The sequence below is a fragment of the Scyliorhinus torazame genome, chromosome 5, assembly GCF_047496885.1.
Source record: "Scyliorhinus torazame isolate Kashiwa2021f chromosome 5, sScyTor2.1, whole genome shotgun sequence".
In the NCBI taxonomy this organism is placed as follows: domain Eukaryota; kingdom Metazoa; phylum Chordata; class Chondrichthyes; order Carcharhiniformes; family Scyliorhinidae; genus Scyliorhinus; species Scyliorhinus torazame.
Window position 1 is genome coordinate 84,814,380 of NC_092711.1, and position 26,075 is coordinate 84,840,454.

Sequence of the window (26,075 nt, forward strand, 5' to 3'; positions counted from 1 at the left end):
TGGCGAGTGTGGTCATGAATGGACGGGGATCGGCATATTTTCGGCTCCATAGAGGGACAAGGCAGGGATGTCCTCTGTCCCCATTACTGTTTGCACTGGCGATTGAGCCCTTGGCGATAGCGCTGAGGGGTTCCAAGAGATGGAGGGGAGTACCTAGGGGAGGAGAAGAACACCGGGTATCTTTGTATGCGGATGATTTGCTACTATATGTGGCGGATCCGGCGTAGGGGATGCCAGAAATAATGCGGATACTTGGGGAGTTTGGGGATTTTTCAGGGTATAAACTGAACATGGGGAAGAGTGAGCTGTTTGTGGTGCATCCAGGGGAGCAGAGTAGAGAAATAGAGGACCTACCGTTGAGGAAGGTAACAAGAGACTTTCGTTACCTGGGGATCCAGATAGCTAAGAATTGGGGCACATTGCACAGGCTAAATTTAACGCGGTTGGTGGAGCAGATGGAGGAAGATTTCAAGAGATGGGATATGGTAGCCCTGTCAATGGCAGGGAGGGTGCAGGCGGTTAAGATGGTGGTCCTCCCGAGATTCCTCTTTGTGTTTCAGTGCCTCCCGGTGGTGATCACGAAGGCTTTTTTTTTTTAAAAGGATAGAAAAGAGCATCATGGGTTTTGTTTGGGCCGGGAAGACTCCGAGAGTGAGGAAGGGATTCTTACAGCGTAGTAGGGATAGGGGGGGGCTGGCACTACCGAGCCTAAGTGAGTACTATTGGGCCGCTAATATTTCAATGGTGAGTAAGTGGATGGGAGAGGAGGAGGGAGCGGCGTGGAAGAGATTAGAGAGGGCGTCCTGTAGGGGGACTAGCCTGCAGGCTATGGTGACAGCCCCATTGCCGTTCTCACCGAGGAACTACACCACAAGCCCGGTGGTGGTAGCTACACTGAAGATTTGGGGACAGTGGAGACGACATAGGGGAAAGACTGGAGCATTGGGGGGGTCCCCGATAAGAAACAACCATAGGTGTGCCCCGGGGGGAATGGATGGGGGATATGGAATGTGGCAAAGAGCAGGAATAACGCAACTGAAAGATCTATTTGTGGATGGGAAGTTCGCGAGTCTGGGAGCGCTGACCGAGAAATATGGGTTGCCCCAAGGGAATGCATTCAGGTATATGCAATTGAGGGCTTTTGCGAGGCAACAGGTGAGGGAATTTCCGCAGCTCCCGACACAAGAGGTGCAGGACAGAGTGATCTCAAAGACATGGGTGGGGGATGGTAAGGTGTCAGATATATATAGGGAAATGAGGGACGAGGGGGAGACTATGGTGGATGAACTAAAAGGGAAATGGGAAGAAGAGCTAGGGGAGGAGATCGAGGAGGGGCTGTGGGCAGATGCCCTAAGCAGGGTAAACTTGTCGTCCTCGTGTGCCAGGCTAAGCCTGATTCAGTTTAAGGTATTACACAGGGCACATATGACTGGAACACGGCTCAGTAAATTTTTTGGGGTGGAGGATAGGTGTGCGAGGTGCTCGAGAAGCCCAGCGAATCATACCCATATGTTTTGGTCATGCCCGGCACTACAGGGGTTTTGGATGGGGGTGACAAAGGTGCTTTCAAAAGTAGTAGGAGTCCGGGTCGAACCAAGCTGGGGTTTGCTATATTTGGGGTTGCACAAGAGCCGGGAGTGCAGGAGGCGAGAGAGGCCGATGTTTTGGCCTTTGCGTCCCTAGTAGCCCGGCGCAGGATCTTGTTAACGTGGAAAGAAGCCAAGCCCCCGGGGGTGGAGACCTGGATAAATGACATGGCAGGGTTTATAAAGCTAGAGCGGATTAAGTTCGTCCTAAGGGGGTCGGCTCAAGGGTTCACCAGGCGGTGGCAACCGTTCGTCGAATATCTTGCGGATAGATAGATGGGGGGAAAAAAGAAGGCAGCAGCAGCAGCCCAGGATTTGGGGGGGGGGGGGGGGGGGGGGCGGGGGGGGGGGGTGTAGCTTGTGACAAGGCAGTTGCCAATTAGGGCCAGTTTTCATTTTTGTTATTTAATATTTATTCATTTTTTGTTTTTTGTTTATATAAAATAGGTCATTGTTATCTGTGTTGTTATAATATTGTGTAAAGGATGCACAATGTGCTGTGTTGGTTGACCAAAAATTTTCAATAAAATATTTATAAAAAAAAACAATTGACTTCCTGAACTCCATTTTCAAACACTGTGTCAAAAGAAAAATCAAATCTCCTCAACCCCTCTGGCTCCTTTACCAATTACCTTAGAGGGACTCACTTTCTGTTAAAGAGCCTGTCAACCTCTCACCCACTTTCCTGAAAGTGAACAAATTTAATCAAGAAAAGTCCAACAAATTCAAATATTTTCCTGTCAAAAGTTTATTGATGAAACAAAATGGTTAAAAAAAAGTACAGAAACTACTTGAGGGTCATAGACAACCAGAGTAACAAGATGTTCACAATGTTCTGGTCCCAAATGGTTTCACCTCGGCTCCTCTGTACCCTGTCCCCGTGACTCCCCGCCTTGGACACAAGGGCACTGAACCTTGGGGATCGCACCACCGTCAGCCCCGGTCACCCCCCCCCCCCCAGAAACCTGATTGGTTGGAGGTGCAGTTCCCAGTCAGTCCTCCAGCACCTTCCTGTCTCTATTAGCAACGCCCATGGCAGTTTCCCAACTGGGGCACAGCCCTGTTATTCTCAGCTAAATTCCACCCTCAGCTCCATCGCCTGGCTGTCAGTGACACGAGCAATAGAGACAGAAAGGTGCCCGAGGCTCAAATAGGAAGACAAAACTTGTGGATAAGGATCTCCATAAAGGTCAGCAACTTCTTATAAAAAATCAAATTCCCAGTCAACAAATTAAAAGGATCACACGACGGGACTTCAGGTTTTACGACTTTTAATACAACAAACAAACAAACTAGAAGCTACTTTAACTCTGAAACCTACACAGTAAACTACAAAATAGAATTATTCCCTTTTACATAACTTAAAATCACATTCCAAGATTATAGTTACTCTGTCCTGGAAGTTGAAACTTAATTGTTTCAGAACCAGTCCAGAATGATTCATTCCCGAGGATTTACTTCAGTTCTTCGACCAAGACACAGAAACAAAGGGAGAATAGAATAGAAGCGAACTAGCAAAATACATGAAAATGGACTGTAAAAGCTTCTGTGGCTACGTAATAAGGAAACGTTTGGCTCAGACAAAGGTTTGTCCGTTCCAGATAGAGTCAGGAGAATTTAGAATGAGGAATAGAGATCTCTACAGCCACCTCGTTCAACACTCTGGGATGTAGATCATCAGCTTTTGGGGTTTTATTAACTTTCAAGCCCATTAATTTCTCCAGTACGACTTCTTCACCAATACTAATCTCTGCCAGTCCCTTGGTTCTCTGGTGTTTTGGGGACAATTTCTGTATCTTCCTCTGTGAAGTCAGACACACATTGTTTAGTTTCTCTGCCATTTCCTTACTCCCCATTCTAAACTCTCCTGTCTCTGCCTGGAATGAACCCACATTGGTCTTTGCGAATCTTTTCCTTTTCACATTCCTGGAGAAGCTTTTCCAGTCGTTTTTTATGTTTCTCGCCAGTTTGCTCTCATCAGTTTCTTGGTCCCCCTTGGCTGAATTTTAATGGATCTAATGGAATCTTTAACTTTTCTTGTTAGCCACGGTTCCATCACTTTTCCGGTTGGATTTTTGTTCCTTAAAGGAATCTATATTTGTTGTATATATGTGAAATAAAAGTCACAAAATCCCAGAGGACCGTAGGCTGCTCTCTCCTTTGACAGAGAGAGAGCTGACTGGAGGTGATTTAACCGGAGGGTCAGCACACCTCAGGCGAGGGGCCTGGTTGCGAAGGCGAGGCCTTCATGAATAAACTCAGCCAGTACGGAAGTTGAATCCTCACTGTTGGCCTTGCTCTGCATCACAAGCCAGCCGTGCAGCCAACTGAGCTAACCGACCCCCTGATAAATATGTAATAATTCCTTAAATATTAGGCATTCCCTGTACCAATCAGTTTCCCAGACCACCTCTGACAACTTGCCCCTCATACCGTGTTGTTTTCTTCTGTGAGGAACACCCAGATTATTTAAACAAAAGAACCATGTAACCACCAGGGCTCATCTCCATGGTAGTGTGGCATGCTTTGGGGGGTTCCAAACAGAAATGGCAACTAAATATCTTCAAACTTCCAAACACCCTTTCACTCTGTGATCCTTGTGCAATTTGAAGCCAGGTATTAGAAACAAGGCTCAAAGAGTATCTGCCCACTGGAGGCAAAGTGGTGAGACCGGCCAGTCCAGCAGAAAAAAAACCTCCGACCATCCCCACTGACCACCTGTCAGAATGAACAAAATGCAGTCCTGGGTGTAGAGCAGAAACAACAACAGCAGAATCCAACCCCTGTAATCGATTGTGAAATTGTTGGTGTCACAGCAGGTCCGATGAAACAGACAATCCTGTCTCACGTTGAGAGGTGGACCGTCTCTCCCCAGTGTGAACTCGCTGGTGTGTCCGCAGGGTGGATAATTGAGTAAATCCTTTCCCACACTGAGAGCAGGTGAACGGCCTCTCCCCAGTGTGAACTCACTGGTGTCTGCGCAGGGTGGATACTTCAGCAAATCCTTTCCCACACACAGAGCAGGAGAATGGTCTCTCCCCAGTGTGAACTCGCTGGTGTCTCTGCAGGTGAGGTAATTGAGTAAATCCTTTCCCACACTGAGAGCATGTGGATGGCCTCTCCCCAGCGTGACTGCGTCGATGAATCTCCAGCTGAGATGGGACTGAGTATCCCTTCCCACAGTCCCCACATTTCCACGGTTTCTCCATGTTTTGGGTCTCCTCACGTCTCTCCAGGTTGGACAATCAGTTGAAGCCTTGTCCACAACACAGGTATGGTCCCTCCCCGCTCTGAATATGGTGATGTTTTTGAGGCTGTGTTACTGGTTAAAGCTCTTTCCACAGTCAGTTCACTGGAACACTCTCACTCGGGTGTGTGTTGTGTGGGTCTCGGTGCTTTTCCAGTCACACTGATGGTTGAAATGTTTAGCTGACGGTTTGGGTAAAGATTTCTCCTTCTAGATTGAAAGCCCAATGATATTCAGGTTCCAAGAAAGAAATGACCGTCAGATCGAGACGTGACGTTTGAGATTTCTGTCTGTAATTCCTCCTCGTCTAAAATCCTGTAAAAACAATTTACAAAATTCATCACTGTCAGTACAGGATAGAAACTCAGAACAGACAATTCTAGTTCCTATGGAACGTTATATTTCCTCTCTTATTCCCCGAAAGCTGTAAATCTCCATCCCACACAATCTCCCTCCATTCTCACTCTGCTGTATCTAATATTCACCCTCCCTATTCTCCTGAAGGTGCTGATTCAGGCTGATTGACAGATCCAAGCTCACAGCTTCCTGTCCAGGAGATTACAACAAATATGAGCTGCAGGCGGCCCATCGAACCTGAACCATCCAATGGGAACATTGGCCGATCAACCTCAGCATCGTTTTCCCACATTATCCCTCATATCCCTCGACATCTTCAACATCTGGAAACCTATCAGTCTGTGTCTTGAAAATACTTGACGACTGAAGCTCCAGAATCCTCGGGGATAGAGAATTCCAAATCTTCACCACATCGTCGAGTAAAGAAATCCCTCCTCATCTTGGCTTTCTCTTCATTTTCCTGCCAGTTCCCCATAACCCTTGGGGGGGGGGGGGGGGGGGGAGGAAGGAAGAGAGAATGTGATACGGGTGCGGGAGTAGCTGGTTTTCCACAGGTTCTGGTGCCACTCACCTATAATCTGTTGATTATCCTAATAGCCCACCACTCGTCTACCTAATCCTTGAATTAATATTTGTTATCATGTCTCTAGAAGACTTCAGGGTTCGGTCTGGTAGGATTATGCAGGAAAAAGGCAAGAAATCATAGATAAAACAGCGCAGGTGGATTCAGCGGGAATGGAGCCGCTTTTTCAACATGGCGGCCTGACCCTCAGGAGGTGTCTCGACTCCGCGCTCTCCGGGGCTCTGGGAGGCGGCGAAAATAATAACTGCCGACATTATCCATGTTATTGACCAGAGGCGGAGTGTGCTGACTCAATTTCTGTGAGCTCGTGAGGCTCAGCTGCAAAACGCCATGGAGAGGTTCAATGATCCAGAGGAGAGAATCCTGAACATTCAGCAAGATGCCTCCTCGATGGAGGCAAGAATTCAATCCTTTGAAAACCAGCCGAGTGGCTGGCGGAGGTCCTGGAGAACTTGGAGAACTGAGGGTCGGAGAAAGAACATTCGAGTCGTCAGCCTGTCAGAAGGTGTGGAGGGTAAGGCTCCCGTTAGGTTCTTCGGGGACCGACTGCCACGTTTTCTCAGCTGGATGTGAAGCCTGAGTGTTTCAAATTAGAAAGGGTGCATCGTATCCTGTCTCTGAGGCCGAGGCATAGTTTTCATCCCAGGCCTGTAATCATTCACTTCCACAACTTGAAAGATCGCCAGAAGGTCCTGGAGACGGTTACGGTGAGGTGGTGTCTGGCTCCAGGAGGGAGTGAGGATTCAGGACTTTTCGGCAGCAACACAAACGAAGTGTCGAGGCTTTGATGATGTTCAAAGGCACCTCAAGGCTGTGGGGAGTGAATTCCGTCAGGCTTTATCCTGCAACCCGAAGAATGGAATCCAACAACTCCGTCAAGTCTTTCAATAATCCAACTATTGCCTTGGCCTTCATTAAATCCATGAAGGGCAAGGATCTGGAGGGATGGTTTGCAGCTCGGACTAACTCAGGTTCTAATCCGGACTCGTTCCCCATGATGGTGTTGTCTGAATTTCAGAATCAGAGAAATACACATAGGGACAGGAGTAGGCCATTCAGCCCCTCGAGTCTGTCCTGCCATTTAGTGAGATCATGGCTGATCTGTGACCTAACTCCATATCCCTGAATATCTTTGCTCAACAAAACTCTACTTCAGATTTAAACTTATGTTGGATGATCAGCCATGATCGTGATGAATGGTGGAGCAGGCTCGAAGGGCCAAAAGGCCTCCTCCTGCTCCTAACTTCTATAAATCTATGTTAACAACTGATCCAGCTTCACCTGCTGTTTGTGGGAGAGAGTTCCAAACCTCTCCCACCCTGTATGTGAAGAAGTTCTTCCTAACATCTCTCCTGAATGGTCTAGCCCTGATTTTTAGACAATGATCCCTAGTTTTAGAATCTCCAACCAGTGAAAATAGTTTATCTTCATCAACCCTGTCTTTCCCTGTTAATATCTTGAGATATTTAACCTTCTAAATTATTGTGAAAACTGGCCTAATTTGTGTTGTCTCTCCTGGTAATTTAATCCCTGTAATCCAGGTATTGTGGGGTATTGTTTGATTGAACCTGTGTTGTATTTCCTCCAAGCGTAAAATATCCTTCCAAAGGTGTGGTGCCCAGAACTGTTTACAGCCCCCAAGTGGGGTCTTCCCAGGGTTTTGTATAACTGCAGCATAACTTGTCCAATCTCCAATCCTCTAGATATAAATGCCAGCATTTCATTAGCCTTTTTTATTAATTTCTGCACTTGTTTGTGGCATTTTAAGGATCTGAAGAGGTAGAATTCCATACAGACTTCAGAAGATACAAAATGGATGCCGCCTGATATAAAATGGACTCTGTTTAAAGACATTAAATGTGCTGACTTACGCACAAGACATTTGCACAACAAACTGACCTTTGAGTTATAAGCTATTATCACACTTCTCCGTTGTTCAACTGCTCACACACAAAGAGTTCCAACCACAAACCACGATGAAGGCAGATGTTCAGCAAAAAGGCAACTGCCCGTACTTGATGTTGCAACCGCAGTGTCTGTCATAGTATCTGCAAAGTAAATTAGCAGAAGTTGGCCTCGATTTCTTGCTGTTTCTTATTGCAAAATGACTAACGCTTCTGCCTAACGAAATGATCAAGTGTCAACTTTGTTTACTCATGTGTATAAAGGCTAAGTCCCAAACACAATCGAGGAGAAGTCGGCGACTCCCTGTCTGAGGGTATAGGGCTTCTCCCAGAGCTCTGTCATTTAATAAAGCATTTCTCTCACTGAATAGTCTACAGTCTAGTTTCTGGGGGTTATTTTTCCCACAACAGATCTATGCATCTGAACCCCCCCCCAGTCTCTTCGACATCCACTGTACCGAAACTCTTTCCACTGAGAAAGTACTCTGTTCCATACGTTTTTGGTCCAAAATGTATAACCTCACACTTGCTTACATTGAATTCCATTTGCCACAAATTTGCCCATTCACCGAGTCTGTCAATACCTTCTTGCAATTTTATGCCATCATCTAGTCTGTCTGCGATGCCACCGAACTTTGTATCATCAGCAACAGTGATGAGGCCCTTCGGCCCATTGAGTCTGCACCAACACATGAAAAACACCTGACCTACCTACCTAATGGTATGCCGGCATTTGCCCACAGCCTTGAATGTTTTGATGTGCCAGGTGTTCATCCAGGTACTTTAAAAAAAATATGAGGCAACCCGCTTCTATCACCCTCCCAGGCAGTGCGTTCCAAACCATCACCACCCTTTGGGTAAAAAGGCTTTTAACTCAGAACCCCCCGAAACCTTCTGCCCTTCACCATGAACTCATCTCCCCTTCTGACTGACCTTCAACTGAGGGGAACAGCTGGTCCCTATCCACCCTGTCCAAGCCCCTAATAATCTTGAACAGCCCTAATAATCTTGTACACCTCCATCAGATTTCCCTCCCCCCACCCCCAATCTTCTCAGCTCCAATGGAAACAACCCAAGCCGAAAGGATAATCCAGAAAATTACAAGCCAGTGAGCCTTACGCCAGTGGTAGGGAAATTATTGGACAGAATTCTTTGAGACAGGATTTGCTCCCATTTGGAAGCAAGTGGATGTATTAGCGAGAGGCAGCATGGTTTGTGAAGGGGAGGTCGTGTGTCACTAACTTGATCGGGTTTTTCGAGGAAGTGACGAAGATGATTGATGAAGATCGGGCAGTGGATGTTGTCTACATGGACTTCAGTGAGGCCTTTGACAAGGTCCATCATGGCAGACTGGGAGAGAAGGTGAAGTTGTACAGGATCAGAGGTGAGCTGGGAAGATGGATACAGGACTGGCTCGGTCATAGAAGACAGAGGGTAGCAATGGAAGGGTGCTTTTCTGAATGGATGGTTGTGATTTGTGGTGTTCTGCAGTGATCAGTGCTGGGACCTTTGCTGTTTATAGCATATATAAATTATTTGGAGCAAAATGGAACCGGTCTGATTAGTAAGTTTGCGGATCACACAATTGTTGGTGGAATTGCTGATAGTGATGAGGACTGTCAGAGGATACTGCAGGACATAGATCGGTTGGAGACTTGAATGGAGAGATGGCAGATTAAGTTTAAACCAGACAATGGGAGGTAATGCATTTTGGAAGGTCTAATACAGGTGGAAATATACAACAAATGGCAGAACCCTTTTGAGTATTGACAGGCAGAGAGATCTGGGTGTACAGGTCCACAGGTCATTGAAAGTGACAACGCAGGTGGAGAAGGTAGTCAAGAAGCCATACGGCATGCTTGCCTTCATTGGCCGGGGCATTGAGTATAAAAATTGGCAAGTCATGTAGCAGCTGCATAGAACCTTAATTAGGCCACAGTTGGAATATAATGTTGAATTCTGGTCGCCACACATACTTCCAGAAGAATGTGGAGGCTTTGGAGAGGGTACAGAAGAGGTTTACCAGGATGTTGCCTATTATGGAGGGCATTAACCATGAGGAGGGGTTGGATAAACTCGGTTTGTTCTCACTGGAACAACAAGAGGTTGAGGGGCGACCTGATAGATGTATACAAAATTATGAGGGGCATAGACAGAGTGGATAGTCAGAAGCTTTTTCCAAGGGGTGGAAGAGTCAATTACTAGGAAGCAGAGGTTTAAGTTGCGAGGGGCAACGCTTAGAGATGTGCAAGGGAAGCTTTTTGACACAGAGGGTATTGGGTGCCTGGAACTTGCTGCCGGAGGTGGTGGGGGAAGTAGGTACAATAGTGACGTTTAAGGGGCATCTTGATAAATACATGAATAGGATGGGAATAAAGTAATATGGACCCCCGGAAGAGTAGAAGGTTTTAAGTTAGATGGGCAGCATGGCCAGCACAGGCTTGGGAAGGCCGAAGGGCCTGTTCCTGTGCTGTACATTTATTTGTTCTTTGTTTGTTCTATCCAACCTCTCTTCATAACTCAAATGTTCCATCCCAGGCAACATCCTGGTGAATCTCCTCTGCACCACCAGTTCAATCATATCCTTCCTCTAATGTGGTGACCAGAACTGCTCACAGTAATGTCCCATATGTCATTTTCACCACCCTATTAACCTGCCCTTCCGCGTTCACAGATCTTTGGACAAACACATCAAGGTCCCTTTGTTCCTCAGAACATCCCAGTGTCACGCTGTTCATTGAATACTTCCTTGTCACATTACCCTTCCAAAATGTGTCACCTCACACTTTTTAGGGTTAAATTTCATTTACCACTTATTCGCCCATTTGACCAACCCATCAACATCTTCCTGTAACCCAAGACACTCAACCTCACTGTTAACCACCCGGCTAATCTTTGTGTCATCCACAAAGCACTGATCCTACCCCTCACATAGTCATCCATGTTGTTTATATAAATGCTGAATAATAGGGGACCCAACACAGATCCCTGTGGTATGCCACTGGTCACTGGCTTCCAGTCACTAAAGCAGTCGTCACCCTCTGTCTCCTACATCTAAGTCAATTTTGAATCCACCTGCTCAATTTCAAGTCTCTCATGTGGGATCTTGTCAAAGGCTTTGCTGAAATCCATGTATACTACATCAACTGCACTGCCCCCATCTGCACACCTGGTCACATGCTCAGAAAATTCAATCAAATTTGTTAGGCATGACCTCCCTCTGACAAAGTCATGCTGACTATTCCTGATCAAACCTCTCCAAGTGGAGATAGAGTCCATCAGAATTTTCTCCAATAGTTTCCCTAGCAGTGACGTGAGACTCACTGGTCTGCAGTTCCCTGGCTCATCTCTACAACCTTTCTTAAACAGTGGGACCACATTAGCTGTTCTCGAGTCCCCTGGCAATTCCCCTCGTGGCCAGAGAGGAATTAAAACTTTGGGTCAGAACCGCTGCATTCTCTCTCTCGCCTTCCACAGCATCCTGGGAAACAATTCATCCAGATCTAGTAATCTAATAATCTTATGGGTGGCACGGTAGCACAGTGGTTAGCACTGCTGCTTCACAGCAGCAAGGACCTGGGTTTGATTCCCAGCTTAGGCCACTGTCTGTGCGGAGTCTGCACGTTCTCCCCGTGTCTGTGAGGGTTTCCTCCGGGTGCGACGGTTTCCTCCCACAAGTCCCGAAAGACGAGCTTGTTACGTGAATTGGATATTCTGAATTCTCCCTGTGTATCCGATCAGACGCCGGAGTGTGGCGACTACGGGATTTTCACAATAACTGGCAGTGTTTATGTAAGCCTACTTGTGACAATAATAAAGATTATGAATGGGCTGAAGGGCCTCTTTCCGTGCTGTAAAACTCTCTGACTCTAAAGATAGAGGTGGTAGAGGGAGGGAGGGAATGAGAAGGACTTTACAGAGAAAGTGCCAAAGCCACAACATTCACCAGCTCTGAGGACACACCTTAGCTCCCTTTCCAATCTGAAAGCAGCCTGAGCTGGATTTACATTCCCCTTAATTGATCATTGCTGGGTGATAATCCTGTACTTCCTCACCTCACACCACTGTGACAGCACCTTCACTACACAGACTGCAGCAACTGACCAAACATCACCTTCCCAGTTATTCCTGAAGGCACCGCCTTCCCAACCTGACCCCTTGCCTGAGGTGCGGTGATCCTCAGGTCACATCACCGCCGGTCAGCTCTCTCCCGGGACCAGGACCTGGTTCACAGCCGCCATCTTGGGGAAACAGAGCGCATGCGCAGGCGTCTTGGTGATGCGACAGCTAGTGGGCGGAGCCTGAAGGTTTCTGATCCCAGCCGGGTCCAAGTGCCGGTCAAACATCTGCATTGCAACTGGTTTTTAAAAAGTTTCACCCACGCCTGGGCTGAAGCTGATGTTTGTGGCCTGGAGGCGTCTCTGGATTACGTAGACATTCAGTGTGAGGCTGCAGCCTCTGTATAGCTACCTGAAGAGGGCGAGACAGCGTTTGATTACATTTAGTGGTCCTTTCCAGTCCATTATCAGGATGTTTGTGTGATATTTTCTTGCCCTCAGTGTGATTTTTCTTTATTTAAAATACATTTCAGCAGCAGGCTTACTGGTTATTTTTAAAAGAAAAGGTTATTTATTATCACACTATTTCCCTGGATGTTTGAACATCTCAGTCTCTCGTCTCTTTCACACTCACTGACACATACACAGAAATTAGGTACAGATCAAGTTGAAGCTGGAATGATGAAAATGGAATGTAGACTAATCTTTATATCGCTGCAGGCCTGTTGTCGTCTTGTTCAGCTGATCATTTAGTTGGAGTGAAGGGTTTTTAGAAACAAATAATTCTCATGAGGCTCTGAAGCTTCTTGTAGATGAATAGCCAGGAGGTTGGTTCTCAGGTGGACTTGGAAGCTGGAATAAGTACAGTACTGTGGCTGCACTGGAAAACATTCAGCTCTGCTGTTTCAGCTGGTTCCTGGTGCTTCAGATACTTCTCACACACACATTTGTTCAGAGTTTATTGTACTGCATCCCTGACAATTAACTGCAGGGTTAAAACTCGAAGACCCAGAACACCCCGATACAATAGCAGTTTACGATGCTCACTCACGCTTATCTCTGTCCCAATTCGAGCTCATTCTCCAGTGTTCAATACGGCACTTGGAGACCAACACTCCAGAGATTTCATATTCCTCAAATGCTGGTTCATCCTGACACAAAGAGACATTTAAACTTCACATGTGGCTGCAACATTTCCTTATTCAGATCCGTGTTTAACTAAATATTGGTCACAGAATCGAATATTACCCACAGTTTAATGTCCAATTCTTTTCAACAGTTTCATCATATTTCCCATACCTGAGAGAGGATCAGAAACGTATAACAACTAATCATCTGCATAAAGGGGCACTCTATGTTCCTCCCCCTCTCCCCTCTCAATCCTTTCCTTTTCACTGACGATCTAAGCGCAATGGCCAACCGTTCAATCGCTCGCGCAAACAATAGTGGAGACAGCAGGCATCCCTGTCTCGTACCTGTGTAGTCAGAAATATCCTGAGCTCACAGCATTGGTCCGGACACTAGCCATAGGAATTATACAGCAGTTTCACCCAGGAAATAAAAGTACGACCAAACCCAAATCACCCAGACCTCGAAGAAGTAGCTGCCCTCCACACGGTCAACGGCCTTCTCCACATCCATGGAGATGGTTACCTCCGGCACCTGCTCCATAGGGGGCGACATGACCACATTCAAAAGCCTCCTGATGTTGGACGATAACTGTGGCCCCTGACAAACCCTGTTTGGTCCTCAGAGATCACTTCTGGTGTGCACTCCTCCAAACATTTTGCCAGAATCTTAGCTGGTGTTTTCACATCAGTATTTTACACTGAAATAAGTCGATAAGACCCACACTCAAGGGGATCTTTGTCCTTTTCCAGGGATGAGAGAAATGAGGCCCAACTTCTGTGTGGCCGGCAGCACCCCCCTCAGCAGAGAGTCATTGAACATTCCCAGTAAGTACGGCACCAACGAGGCCGCAAACTGTTTGTAAAATTGCACCGGAAAACCATCTGGCCCCAGGACTTTCCCGATTGCTAGGAACGAATACAGTCAATAACTTCCTCCAACCCCATTGCTCATCACTCTCTCTACCACTGGGAAGTCCAATCCATCTAAACATTGTCCCGTCTCCGAGCCATCCTCCAGTGGTTCAAACTTGTATAGCCCTCAATGAATAACCTCAAAAGCTCCATTAATCTTATCCGGGGCAGTAACCAGCTCTCCCCCCCCTCATCTTTAACCTGAGCTGTTCCCTGTGTGGCTGCCTGCCATCTCAATTGGTGAGCCAATAATCAACTGGCTTTATCCCCGTACTCATAAAATGCTCCTCGCAAACTGTAAAGCTGGCTCACCGCATTCCCCGTCGATTCAAACTCAAACATCATTTGTACATCTTTCTCTCTGCCAACAACTCTGCCGTAGGGGCCGTGGATTACTGCCGATCCACCTCCAACATTAAATCTACCAACCTCTGCCTTTCAGCCCTGCCAGCCTTATCCATGAGGGAGATTTTATTTTAATATTTTGAAGCGAGTTGTTCTGATCTGCCTGAAAGCAGATTCAATGGTATCTTTCCAAACATAAATACTTGAAAGGGAATAATTTGCAGGGCTGTGGGGAAGAGCAGAGCAGTTAGATGAATTAGTCTTTTCAAAGAGAAAGCAGGAGGAATGATGGGCCAAACAGACTCCTCCTTCAGCGTGTGCATCTGAGCCTCCTGCCTTCATGCAGGTTAAAAGGGACAGATTTCATTGCAGCCTCTTCCCTGTATATGTATTGTAAGAGAAGTGTTTCTCGTTCGCTCTGAGTGACTGATGTAACCGGTTGGAGGCCCATTTCCCACTCAGTCCTCCAGCACCTTCCTGTCTCTCTATTAGTGCGATGCCCATGGCAGTTTCCAACTGGGGTGTAGGCCCTGTTATTCTCCTCCAAATGCAGCCCTCAGCTCCGTCGCCTGGTTGTCATTGACACGAGCAATAGAGACAAAAAGGTGCGCGAGTCTCAGTCGAAAACTGTGGCTCTAAACCAACGCTCTCACATTTGTTGAAGTTAAATCCATGTTATCTAGACTGGGGTCTTTATTATTAGATTTAGGCAAAAGTTGGGGGGTTTTAAAGGGTAACTTTCCCTTTCTAACTTTGTATTGTCTATTGAGTCAACCATGGCTCAGTGGGTAGCCCTCTCACCCTGAATCAGAAGGTTGTGGGATTAAATCCCAGTCCAGGGGCCCCGAGGACAAAAATGACATCCAATATTCCTCGTGCCAGCACTGAGGGAATGCTGCACTGTCGGAGGTTCCTTCTTGCAAATAAGATGTTCAACTGAAACCCTGTCTGCCCCTCTCAGGTCCTGTAAAAGTTCCCATGTCCACTATTGTGAAGAGGAGTTGGGGGGGGGGGGGGGGGGTGATCCCCGGTGTCCTGGCAAATATTTATCCCTCAATCAACATCACTAAAATCAGATCATCTGCTCATTATCACATTGCTATTTGTGGGATCTTGCTGTGTATAAATTTGCTGCTGTTTTTCCTACATCACACCAGTTACTACCCTTCAAAAGTACTGTCACACGGGAGGGTTTAAACTAGTATGGCAGGGGGGTGGGCACGGGAGCAATAGGTCAGAAGGTGAGAGCATTGAGGGAGAACTAGGGAATAGGGACAGTGTGGCTCTGAGGCAGAGCAGACGGGGAGAAATTGCTGAACACAGCGGGTCTGGTGGCCTGAAGTGCATATGTTTTAATGCAAGGAGCATTACGGGTAAGGCAGATGAACTTAGAGCTTGGATTAGTACTTGGAACTATGATGTTGTTGCCATTACAGAGACCTGGTTGAGGGAAGGGCAGGATTGGCAGCTAAACGTTCCAGGATTCAGATGTTTCAGGCAGGATAGAGGGGGATGTAAAAGGGGAGGCGGAGTTGCGCTACTTGTTCGGGAGAATATCACAGCTATACTGCGAGAGGACACCTCAGAGGGCAGTGAGGCTATATGGGTAGAGATCAGGAATAAGAAGGGTGCAGTCACAATGTTGGGGGTATACTACAGGCCTCCCAACAGCCAGCGGGAGATAGAGGAGCAGATAGGTAGACAGATTTTGGAAAAGAGTAAAAACAGGGTTGTGGTGATGGGAGACTTCAACTTCCCCAATATTGACTGGGTCTCACTTAGTGCCAGGGGCTTAGACGGGGCGGAGTTTGTAAGGAGCATCCAGGAGGGCTTCTTAAAACAATATGTAAACAGTCCAACTAGGGAAGGGGCGGTACTGGACCTGGTATTGGGGAATGAGCCCGGCCAGGTGGTAGATGTTTCAGTAGGGGAGCATTTCGGTAACAGTGACCACAATTCAGTAAGTTTTAAAGTACCGGTGGACAAGGATAAGAGTGGTCCGAGGATGAATGTGCTAAATTGGGGGAAGGCTAATTATAACAATATTAGGCGGGAACTGAAGAACATAGATTGGGGGCGGATGTTTGAGGGCAAATCAACATCTGACATGTGGGAGGCTTTCAAGTGTCAGTTGAAAGGAATACAGGACCGGCATGTTCCTGTGAGGAAGAAAGATAAATACGGCAATTTTCGGGAACCTTGGATGACGAGTGATATTGTAGGCCTCGTCAAAAAGAAAAAGGAGGCATTTGTCAGGGCTAAAAGGCTGGGAACAGACAAATCCTGTGTGGCATATAAGGAAAGTAGGAAGGAACTTAAGCAAGGAGTCAGGAGGGCTAGAAGGGGTCACGAAAGGTCATTGGCAAATTGGGTTAAGGAAAATCCCAAGGCTTTTTACACGTACATAAAAAGCAAGAGGGTAGCCAGGGAAAGGGTTGGCCCACTGAAGGATAGGCAAGGGAATCTATGTGTGGAGCCAGAGGAAATGGGCGAGGTACTAAATGAATACTTTGCATCAGTATTCACCAAAGAGAAGGAATTGGTAGATGTTGAGTCTGGAGAAGGGGGTGTAGATAGCCTGGGTCACATTGTGATCCAAAAAGACGAGGTGTTGGGTGTCTTAAAAAATATTAAGGTAGATAAGTCCCCAGGGCCTGATGGGATCTACCCCAGAATACTGAAGGAGGCTGGAGAGGAAATTGCTGAGGCCTTGACAGAAATCTTTGGATCCTCGCTGTCTTCAGGGGATGTCCCGGAGGACTGGAGAATAGCCAATGTTGTTCCTCTGTTTAAGAAGGGTAGCAAGGATAATCCCGGGAACTACAGGCCGGTGAGCCTTACTTCAGTGGTAGGGAAATTACTGGAGAGAATTCTTCGAGACAGGATCTACTCCCATTTGGAAGCAAATGGACGTATTAGTGAGAGGCAGCACGGTTTTGTGAAGGGGAGGTCGTGTCTCACTAACTTGATAGAGTTTTTCGAGGAGGTCACTAAGATGATTGATGCAGGTCGGGCAGTAGATGTTGTCTATATGGACTTCAGTAAGGCCTTTGACAAGGTCCCTCATGGTAGACTAGTACAAAAGGTGAAGTAACACGGGATCAGGGGTGAACTGGCAAGGTGGATACAGAACTGGCTAGGCCATAGAAGGCAGAGGGTAGCAATGGAGGGATGCTTTTCTAATTGGAGGGCTGTGACCAGTGGTGTTCCACAGGGATCAGTGCTGGGACCTTTGCTCTTTGTAGTATATATAAATGATTTGGAGGAAAATGTAACTGGTCTGATTAGTAAGTTTGCAGACGACACAAAGGTTGGTGGAATTGCGGATAGCGATGAGGACTGTCTGAGGATACAGCAGGATTTAGATTGTCTGGAGACTTGGGCGGAGAGATGGCAGATGGAGTTTAATCTGGACAAATGTGAGGTAATGCATTTTGGAAGGTCTAATGCAGGTAGGAAATATACAGTGAATGGTAGAACCCTCAAGAGTATTGAAAGTCAAAGAGATCTAGGAGTACAGGTCCACAGGTCATTGAAAGGGGCAACACAGGTGGAGAAGGTAGTCAAGAAGGCATACGGCATGCTTGCCTTCATTGGCCGGGGCATTGAGTATAAGAATTGGCAAGTCATGTTGCAGCTGTATAGAACCTTAGTTAGGCCACACTTGGAGTATAGTGTTCAATTCTGGTTGCCACACTACCAGAAGGATGTGGAGGCTTTAGAGAGGGTGCAGAAGAGATTTATCAGAATGTTGCCTGGTATGGAGGGCATAAGCTATGAGGAGCGATTGAATAAACTCGGTTTGTTCTCACTGGAACGAAGGAGGTTGAGGGGCGACCTGATAGAGGTATACAAAATTATGAGGGGCATAGACAGAGTGGATAGTCAGAGGCTTTTCCCCAGGGTAGAGGGGTCAATTACTAGGGGGCATAGGTTTAAGGTGAGAGGGGCAAGGTTTAGAGTAGATGTACGAGGCAAGTTTTTTACGCAGAGGGTAGTGGGTGCCTGGAACTCGCTACCGGAGGAGGTAGTGGAAGCAGGGACGATAGGGACATTTAAGGGGCATCTTGACAAATATATGAATAGGATGGGAATAGAAGGATACGGACCCAGGAAGTGTAGAAGATTGTAGTTTAGTCGGGCAGTATGGTCGGCACGGGCTTGGAGGGCCGAAGGGCCTGTTCCTGTGCTGTACATTTCTTTGTTCTTTGTTGTATATTGTGTACCTTGTGTTGCCCTATTATATATTTTCTTTTATTTCCTTTTCTTTTCATGTACTTACTGATCTGTTGAGTTGCTCGCAAAAAAATACTTTTCACTGTACCTCGGTACACGTGACAATAAACAAATCCAATCCAATACTGACACACGAAAAATACCTGACCTACCGACCTAACTCCATTTGCCAGCAGTTGATCCATAGCCTTGAATGTTATGACGTGCCAGTCTTCATCCAGGTACTTTTTAAAGGATGTGAGGCAACCCGCCTCTACCACCCTCCCAGGCAGTGCATTCCAGATTGTCACCACCCTCTGGGTGAAAAGGTTTTTCCTCAAAACCCCCCTAAACCCCCTGCCCCTCACCATGAACTTGTGTCCACTTGTGACTGACCCTTCAACTGAGGGGAACAGCTGCTCCCTACCCACCCTGTCCATGGCCCTCATAATCTTGTGCACCTCGATCAGGTCGCCTTTCAGTCTTCTCTGCTCCAATGAAAATAACCCACGCCTATCCAACCTCGCTTCATAACTTAAATGTTCCATCCCAGGCAACATCCTGGTGAATCGCCTCTTGACCCCCTCCAGTGCAATCACATCCTTCCTGTAATGTGGCGACCAGAACTGCACACAGTACACTAGCTAATAATAATAATGATAATCTTTATTAGTGTAGCAAGTAGGCTTACATTAACCCTGCAATGAAGTTCCTGTGAAAATCTCCTCGTCACCACAGTCCGGCGCCTGTTCGGGGACACAGAGAGAGAATTCAGAATGTCCAATTCACCTAACAAGAAGCCGTTCCCCATTTAGAAAATAGTCGCCTCGATTATTTCTTCCAAAGTGCATAACCTCACACTTTTCCATATTCTAATACATCTGCCACATCTTTGCTCACTCTCCTAACCTGTCCAAGTCCTTCTGCAGCCTTCCCGTTTCTTCAACACTACCTGTCCCTCTACACATCTTTCTATCATCTGCAAGCTTAGCATCAGTGCCCTCTGTTCCTTCTTCCAGATCGTTAATGTATTGAATAGTTGTGGTCTCAACACTGACCCCTGTGGAACACCAATAGTCCCCGGTTGCCATCCTGAAATAGACCCCTTTATCTCCGCCTGTCAACTAATCCTCTAACCATTCCAGTACCTTGTCCCGAACACCATGGGCTCTTATCTTATTTAGCAGCCTGTTGTACGGCACCTTGTCAAAGGCCTTCTGGATCATATCCACTGGCTCTCCTTTGCCTAAATTCCTTTTTACCTCCTCAAAGAATTCTAACAGATTTGTCAGTCATGACTCCCCTTGATGAAGCCGTGCTAACTCAGTCCTATTTCACAATGCACTTCCAAGAACTCCGTAATAATGGACTCTAAAATCTTGTCAACAACCAAAGTCAGACTAACCGGCTGATAATTTCCCATCGTCTACCTCTTTCCTTTCTTAAACTGGGGTGTGACATTAGTCACTTCCCTGTCCCCTGGGAGCCCCTTGACTCCAGTGAATCCTGAAAGATCACCACCAATGGCTCCACAACCTCCGCAGTTATCTCCTTTGGTACCCTGGAGTGTAGTCCATCCGGTCTGGGTGATTTATCCATCTTCAGACCTTTCAGCTTCCCCAGCACCTTCTACTTAGTGATGGCCACTACACTCACCTCTGCCCCAGACTTTCTTTGCCCCACTCCCAGTTTTCCCCTTCCCTCTCCTCTGTGGGGCCGCCCTCCTTGCCCCTGGATTTGGAGCATCTTGTGAAGGCACTGCTGGAAGTACTGCTCCAGTGCTTTTGAGGTGCCTGCTCTAGGCTTTCCAAGTTTCTGAAGCCGTTTGAGGGTAGAAAGAGTGAGGGATAGCCAACAGCTCATGGAAAGCAATGACATGCACGGTTTCATCAGCGCTGCCAATACAATTGATGACCTAAGCAGTCAATGGCCCCACCCCACTGAGAGCAAAGTGTGGAGGGGAACTCATCAAGGACAGAGTGTCAGTCAGTGCTCACTGGAGGGAACATTCTGAAGAACCCCTCGACCGAGACTCTGTCTTTGGCTTTAACGTCCTCAAGTCCATTCCTCAGTATCCTGTCCGGCCCAGTCCCCGTGGTACCCAGATCTGGAGCGGAGTGAAAAAGCCATTCAACAGCTGAAAAACACCACGGCCTCTGGAGCAGAATGAATCGCTGCTGAAATTCTGAAGCATGGCGATGTTACACCCCTGGCATAGCTACACAATCTCATATTCTTCACCTGGGAAGAAGGATGCATGCCGGGGATCTCAGTGACACTGTGACTATATTCAAGAGAGACAAGTCTGATTGTGGTAACTGCACAGGCGACTCCCTGCTGTCTGCCACAGAGAAGATCATTGCCAGGATCCTCCTCAATGATCTCCTCTTCGTGGCCAAACAGCTCCTTCCAGAGTCACAGTTAGGTTATCTCCCTTCACGAGGCACCAAAGACATGATCGACACTATTTGACAAACACAAGAAAAATATACGGAACAGCAGCAATCGCAGTTCTTTGTCTTTTCTGACCTCACAAAAATGCTTTACGCCGTCAAAGTGATGTTTTTTTCAGTATGTTCTTCAAATTTGGCTGTCCTCAGAAATTGTCCACCATCCTCCGCCTGCATAATGAGGACACACAATCCATGATCCTCATCAATGGAAACACCCCAGACACTATCTCAGTGAAGACTGGGATCAGACAAGGATGTGTCACTGCACCAACCCTCTTCCCCTCCACGGTAACACAGTTGTTAGCACTGTTGCTTCACATCACCAGGGACTTGGGTTTGATTCCCACTTAGGTCACTGTGCAGAGTCTGCACGTTCTCCCCGTGTCTGCGAGGGTCTCCCACAAGTCCCGAAAGACGTGAGGTGATTTGTCAGTTGAACTGGACATTCTGAATTTTCCCCCAATTTACCCAAACAGGCGCCGGAGTGTGGCAACTAGGGGATTTTCACAGTAACTTCATTGCAGTTTTAATATAAGCCTACTTGTGACAATAATAAAGATTGTTATTATGGTGTTCATAAACTCCAGCCTTGTTATAAGAAATTAAATTCTGAATAAAAATCAAGTGAAGTCAATTTGTGTTAATCATAGTTAATCACTGCAGTGTTAATGTAAGCCTACTCATGACGCAAATAAAAATTATGATCTCACCTCCGGCAAATTACCAGCGGGTGTGGAGATAAACAGGACAGGACAGGAAACCGACACCACCTTCAAAACAAAACCAGAATCAGTTCAACCTCAGACATTAAGCTCCAGTTTGCAGATGTCTGATCTGTTTGTTAAATCCATCCATCTCCCTTGATTCTATAACCATTAATACTCTCATCTCATAAACTTCTATCAGTTTTCATAGTTTCTATTGACAGAATCTGATCAGAATTCCAGATTTCACTATATTTTCTGTGAAGTGATTTCTGACTTTGCCCCTGAACAGCCCAGTCTCAGTTAAACAAATAAATATCACTGATTTGGACATTTAAATGGTGACAATTGCTTTACTCTTAACTGGTTATGTAACCGTATTTCAAAAACATAATAATTTGAGTAAAACTCTGCAGAAGCTGGAAATGTGAAGTGAAAACAGAAAGTTGTGGAAATCCTCATCAGGTTTGGCAGCTTCTGTGAAGAGAGAGATAATATTTCCAATGCAATCTGATTCTTCTTCAGAACTGAGTGTTTGCAGCATTGTGATTTCATTTGGCAAACATACTGAATGTGAACTTTGTGGTTCTTACAGATATCTGGCTGTAAATCTGATTTCAGACCTTCCTCTGAACACTTTCCAACCTCAGCTCCAGCTCATTGTCCTTCACTAAAGACCCGGATAGAAATTCACCGCCACAAGATGGCGGCGGCCATCGGGTGCCCCGGGTGTTGTCACCGGGCAGGAAGTCCCGCCCACTCCCTCTTCCCTAACCAAGATGGCCGCCCAAGCGCTCTGCTCCAAGAACAAAAGACCCGCTTTCCACTCCCAAGATGGCGGCGGTCGCCGGTTTCCCCGGGGCCTGTCAGTGAGGAGGAAGCCCCGCCCACTCCCTCTTCCCATACTAAGATGGCCGTCTAAGCGCTCCGCTCCAAGAACAAAAGACCTGACTCTCTTACCCAAGATGGCGGCCGGTAAATTCAGTGAAAATCCACACCCGGATTGCTCTCCTCCTATTGGTCAACAGCCACCGTCAATCACTCCCCAGCTGTTGTGAGCTGGAGCATGCGCAGTGCGGACATGAAGCTGGACTCAGGCGGGTGAGTGGAGGCCCCAAACCCCCAATAAGACCCATTGGTTTTATTGTCAGTCTGCAGACAGGAGCTGGAGAACTGAACCCAGGCAGAGGAGAGGGAGGGAGAAAACTGGGAGTGGAGGAAAGAGATGGTGAGATGGGTTTGGATTTCAGCCCAGGGAGGAGGGAGAGTGTGTGGGACGGAGATTTACAGCTTTGGGGAAACAAGAGAGGGAAAAATGTTTCCGAGGAACTAGAATTGTCTGTTCAGAATTTCTATCCTGGACTGACAGTGATGGCTTTTGTGAACTCCTTTTACAGGATATTCGAAGCAGAAGATTGGCCGAAAGAAAACTCAAACCAAACATCAAGATCTGACAGTCACTCAATTCTTTAGAACCTGAATATCACAGTCTTTGAATGTGGAAGGAGTAATGTTTGTCTGTTCAGTTTGTGGGAAAAGATTTCAAATATCTGTGTGACTGAAAACGCACCGAGACCCACACAGACAGTGAGTGTTCCAGTGAACTGATGTGGGAAGAGCTTTAACCAATTACATAGGCAGAAAAACCATCACATCATTCACAGTGGGGAGAAACATACACGTGTTGTGTGTCTGGATGAGAGTTCAACTTGTCATTCAACCTGGAGAGACACAAGGACACCGGCACCATGGAGAAACCGTGGAAATGTGGGGACTGTGGGAAGAGATTCAGTTACCCTTCTGAACTGGAAATGCATCGACGCAGTCACACTGGGGAGAGGCCATTCACCTGCTCCACCTGTGGGAAGGGATTCACTCAGTCATCCAGCCTGCTGACACACCAGTATGTTCACACTGATCAGACACCTTTCAAATGTTCTGACTGTGAGAAGAAATTTAAAAGCAAAAAGTATCTGTTGAGACACCAACACATTCACAGTGAGGAGAAGCCATTCATCTGCTCCTTGTGTGGAAAGGGATTCACTGCTACATCTAACCTGCAGAAACACCAGCGAGTTCACACTGATAAAAGACCTTTTAAATGTCCAGACTGTGGGAAGTGCTTTAAAACGTCCGGGGAAGTGACCTGTCATCAACGTGTTCACACTGACGAGAGACCATTCAGGTGCTCTCACTGCGGGACTGGCTTCAGGCGATCATCTGAGCTTACTGTACATCAGAGAATTCACACTGGGGAGAGACCATTTACCTGCTCTGTGTGTGGGAAGGGATTCATTCAGTCTTATCACCTCCTGAAACACCAACAAATTCAGTCTGATATAAAACCTTTTAAATGTTTTGACTGTGAGCAGAGCTTTCGAAGCAGCAATGGTCTAGTGATGCATCAGCGAGTTCACACTGGGGAGAGACCGTTCACCTGCTCTGTGTGTGGGAAGGGATTCACTCAGTCATACAACCTGCTGAAACACCAACAAATTCACTCTGATATATAAGACCATAAGACATAGGAGCAGAAGTAAGGCCATTCGGCCCATCGAGTCCACTCCACCATTCAATCATGGCTGATTTCAACTCCATTTACCCGCTCTCTCCATAGCCCTTAATTCCTCGAGAAACCTTTTAAAACCTTTTAAATGTTTTGCCTGTGAACAGAGCTTTAGAAGCAGCAATGAGCTGATGATTCACCAGCGAGTTCACGCTGGAGAGAGATCGTTCACCTGCCCCGAGTGCGGGAATGGATTCACTGACTTACAACTTATGCTGAGACACCAGCGACTTCATGAGTCTGTCCAGGGATTGGATTCGGCTGTTTTTGCTGCTGTCAATCAGATCCAGGACTGAATGTGTGGGTTAACCCTGAGGTGTGTAAGAAACATGCCCCAGTCACTCTCTTCCATGGTTCAGAGCTCCGAGATACAGACAGAAGGCTCCTTTACAACTGTGTTTAGAGTCAACAAGATTAATTCCCATACCAGCCTCCCCAAAGAGGCACCTGAATGTGGTGACTAGGGGCTTTTCACAGTAACTTCATTAAAGCCTACTTGTGACAATAAGTGATTTTCATTTCATTTCGTGATGAATGCTGAAAACTGAAAGATTTTAGTCCAGGAGTCAAGAGTTTACCCAAAAAGGGGATCCAAGTCATTGGTGATTTTAAAGCAATTTATGAAAAAGCGACTGTGTAGATTTGGTACACCAGCTAAATCGGCAGGAAATACATGTGACCCACAACATGTGAGAATGGTTTACTGGTCCCGGATCAGGGAGATGCTGATCTCCGAGGCTGGAAGTGACAGTCTCCTCGGAATGGTTTACTGATCCCGGATCAGACACTCGGACAGATGGAGACGATCTCCGAGGCTGGAGGTGACGGTCTCCTCGGAATAGTTTACCGATCCCAGCTCAATCACTCGGACAGATGGAGCTGATCTCTGGGGCTGGTGGTGACGGTCTCCTCGGAATGGTTTACTGATCCCGGATCAGACACTCGGACAGATGAAGCTGATCTCCGGGTCTGGAGGTGACAGTCTCCTCGGAATGGTTTACTGATCCCGGATCAGACACTCGGACAGATGAAGCTGATCTCCGGGGCTGGAGGTGACGGTCTCCTCGGAATGGTTTACTGATCCCGGATCAGACACTCGGACAGATGGAGCTGATCTCCGGGGCTGGAGTCTCTTGTGTTCTCCTTCCTCTGGATCCAGTCAGAGTGTTTAGTGTTAGTCTGAATCCAGCACCGATCACTTTGACAATCTTTCCTGTCCAAAGTGATTTTCCTGTCGAACCGTTTTAACCTTTACTCAGACAGTTGGTTTATATTTGGGTCGTCAGATCCAACCTTCTCCAGTTTAGAAATCTGGTTCCAGGGTTTGTGACAGAGAGAACAGGCCTGTGCTGTGTGTGTCACCCAGCAAGCTGCTGTGGAAGCTTTGTTACTGAGAGCCAGAGAGAGCTCATTCTATTCACAGTCAATGAATTTCTGACATTTTATAAACATTATTAGATGGTGAATTTTTTTACAAAATGTGCTGTCCAATGAGAGATGATGCAAAGCTGTGATCTGTTCCTGACTGAATGTGAAGTTTCCAGCTGAGAATTTTTATTTTGAGGATTTTTATTTTGATTGTTTTATGGGATGTGGACGTCACTGGAAAGGCCGGGATTTGAACCCATCCCTAATTTCCCTTCAGCTGAGTGGGCTGCTCGGCAGTAGAGTCAATCACATTACTGTTGGTCTGGAGTCACATGTAGGCCAGACCAGGTAAGGAGGGCAGATTTACTTCAGTTCACTGAAGGACATTAGTGAACCAGATGGGTTTTTCCAACAATCGATGATAGTTGTCACGGCCGCTGAGACTAACTTTAGAATTCCTGGTTTGTTAATTGGATTTGGGATTTGAATCCGTGTCTCCAGAGCATTAGCCTGGGCCTCTGGATCACTAATCCAGTGACATTACCACGATGCCACCTTCTCCTCTATTTGGAGGAGTGACGAAGCTTGGAGAGTTGTCGGGCTGGAGGAGGTTCCAGAGACTGTCTGCCATGGAGAGAGTGGCTGCC

At 46.8% G+C, this 26,075-nt stretch overlaps 1 protein-coding gene across 28 annotated transcripts in view; it reads right to left on the minus strand.

Annotated features, from left to right (window-relative positions):
• The window catches only part of LOC140418722 (uncharacterized), a 402,445-nt gene that overhangs the window by 362,355 nt on the left and 14,015 nt on the right, over nucleotides 1-26,075 (minus strand). For 2 of the 28 annotated variants that reach the window (XR_011945271.1, XR_011945270.1), the window contains 6 exons: nucleotides 21,501-21,560; nucleotides 20,867-20,958; nucleotides 12,787-12,886; nucleotides 11,733-12,147; nucleotides 7,673-7,821; nucleotides 2,317-5,148 (listed from right to left, as the gene is read on the minus strand). The exons of 1 other annotated variant lie outside the window; for it this stretch is intronic. The gene's annotated coding sequence lies outside the window, so the exon portion shown is untranslated. Of the gene's footprint in view, nucleotides 1-2,316; nucleotides 5,149-7,672; nucleotides 7,822-11,732; nucleotides 12,148-12,786; nucleotides 12,887-14,587; nucleotides 14,606-20,866; nucleotides 20,959-21,500; nucleotides 21,561-22,087; nucleotides 22,201-22,454; nucleotides 22,570-26,075 lie in introns of those variants that run through there. 25 more of the 28 variants (XR_011945269.1, XR_011945272.1, XR_011945286.1 and 22 more) reach the window with 23 other exon arrangements.